The following is a 2,645-nucleotide window of genomic DNA, read 5'->3' on the forward strand; positions in this document are numbered from 1 at the left end:
GTAGAAATTTTCTCAGTTTTTCCGAAAGTTGTTGTTTACAAATAAGATGAGCTTTTATGGCTCCTTTGACGTTTAATTTGGAATCCATACACTAGGATAAATATAGGTTTTAGTATTATATATTTCGCGGTGTTATTTTGAATTCAGATCTATACTGTTTATCAAGTAATTATTGGAGTTAATCGGATCATGTAGGATAAAATTAGTTTCCAGTATTCTGGAGTTTATAGGTTTGGAAATGGGTAAATTTTCGAAATTTTCGGAGTAACTTGGTACCATGACCCGTGGTAATAATGATAATTGGTTAAATTTTCGAGTACATTCGAAGTGAATTGGTTCTAATGCGACTGTAAATTGGTTAAAACGACACCGCGATAGTCAAATACAGTAGTTTTATCTTATGTAATGCTAGATGAAGTAATCTATAAATTAGTTTGTTCATTGTTATAAAAATTTTGAAATTTTATTTCAAAATTTTTATTTTGTTTGCATCGGCGAATATGTAATGATTTAGTTTACGCCCTGTCGATTAGTAGTGAGCCACTGCATTTCAGTTGCCATAAAAAAGCTAAAGCTCAAAACCGTGCTTAGAAATAGAAAGCTAAATTATCCGCTCGACGCGCCATCTTCTGGTCGGTATTCACAACAGTTAGGCTTCTTACGATTTTGCATCGTGATGAGATCCACACTTGAACTCATTTAATTTTTGCAATAAGCTGATCGGGGTTGCAAAAAGAGGCGTATAAAAAAATGTTACCTTGTCCTTGAAATTTTGCACAAAAGCCCACCAGCTAGGGTGTATGAGATGGGGTGCAACACACACAACTGCCGGTGGCTAAGCCATCATTTGGCGCGGGTTAGATTGGGGGGATCGTAGCTAGTCTAGTCGGCTATCGTAAGTCACTTTGGTGAAATCCGTTCAGCGAATAACATCGAGCTCGACCGCACTTGAAGGCTCGTAAGTGTAAAAACGTGCCAAGCTATAGTTAGAAGCCTACCTAATCTAATTTGCTAATTTCTTTTTGTTAATTCAGAATCAGCAATAGAGCTATAAGGCTACTCTAGTGCACAGTTAGTGTGGCTTCGAAAATTGCACTAGTAAGTAAAAAGTTGTAAAAGTGTTAGCGTGATCTAATAAATTGTTTTAATGTGAACAAATCTAGGCAAACTTGCATTGACCCTAAGTCGAGTGAGGTTTTTTATTCGCTGTGAGCAATTTAAGCTAACTCAGCAGGTAAGATCGGTAACACCAAATCTGACAATATGTGGTTCTAAACAATCTCGTTGAACATAGGCAACCCACTGTTCAACGTGGGTGTTTGTTGGGGCTTATTTCGCTGCCAATCTCGGGGCCAAGAAGACGGTATCCACAACGGTGGTTTGGAGTGGAACACGTGCTACAACCGTAGTATTGTTGCCAATATTAGGAGAGCTCGAACACGGTGTACGATCAACACACCGGTCTCCATACGGTTCCGCCGAGCCCGTCGATTGAAGGCCTCACCACCGATAAGCCATCCGAGAATCAACCACTGCCACGTGTTGAAAAAGCCATCGTACTAGTTAAGTACGAGTCGTGTCTTGGTGCGTTAGCTGAGACACCAACCACATGGTCGCCTCTGGTTATTAGTTGGAGGTTGGAATCTACCGATGCGTAAATTGGTTTGCTGAATCGAAAAGGTCAGATTAGATTAAGACACTTGTGAATAATCTTAAGAGCTATTATGATTAGTGACGTCACTCAGGGCTACAGGAACACAATGAACGCTACAATTAAACATATTGTGTTAGCTCAATTGAAAGTCGTGTGTTGAAATTGGTGGGAAGCGTTGACGGTTTCATTGATTTGGTTTGCGTGGGAGTAAGATTTTGATTTGTCCGCATAGTTGTGGGTTGTGCAATTCATCTCATACTTGTTTAAAAAAAGTTAGGGCCGCAACTCGATTGGTAAGTTGGGAAGATTAAGTGGGACTGAGTGTTAAAACTGTTAGCCCGCCTTGAATCAGAGTCTCTAGCCGGGACGCAAATCGCGCACCAACAGCCTCTCGGTTTCCGGGAGTGGCGCTATAAGCTGTTGGCTGTTTCGGGAACTAAAACATTCGTTACAACATCATATGTGATGTAATTTTACAATTTTTTTCGGGCCACACGAAATTCTCAACAACACTGAATTGGAAATTTCTCAAAATTACACGACATGAAATATTACAATACACACGTGATAATGTCATGTAAAAGTTTAAACTGTGAAGAACAGGACCAGACAAACGTGACAAAAACTGTTTAGTTAAGTCGTGCGCCAAACTATTTTTCCCGCGCGCGAGTAATCGGTGTTGATGGTTCCCGGAGATACCCGAGAAGCAGGGATGCGGTTTTGGAAGCGGATCCACGGTACCTATTCAACTTTGGATCCGGTACTTCGAGGAAAAAATAAAAGAAATAAAATGTGTGTTAAAAAAGATTTTGCCGCTTAATAAAATGAATCATATTAATTATAGATTAGTTTTATTTTTATTAAGAGACGTGAAAATTCCAGTATTGAATCATATTAACAATAAATAAAACAAAACAAATTCCAATTGGAAAGTTTTTCTTCCAACATTCAGTGATTTTAAAATTTACATCATTTTTATTTTACACGTTGT

General features: G+C 38.8%; 1 long non-coding RNA gene across 1 annotated transcript; it reads left to right on the plus strand.

Moving 5' to 3' along the window:
- Window positions 1–200: 200 nt before the first annotated feature.
- Window positions 201–2,342, plus strand: LOC129747572 (uncharacterized). The gene is made up of 4 exons (XR_008737534.1): window positions 201–958; window positions 1,035–1,098; window positions 1,164–1,234; window positions 1,295–2,342. It is a non-coding gene; the product is annotated as an uncharacterized LOC129747572 (long non-coding RNA).
- Window positions 2,343–2,645: the final 303 nt, after the last annotated feature.

The sequence above is a fragment of the Uranotaenia lowii genome, chromosome 2 (genome assembly GCF_029784155.1).
Source record: "Uranotaenia lowii strain MFRU-FL chromosome 2, ASM2978415v1, whole genome shotgun sequence".
Classification (NCBI taxonomy): Eukaryota; Metazoa; Arthropoda; class Insecta; order Diptera; family Culicidae; genus Uranotaenia; species Uranotaenia lowii.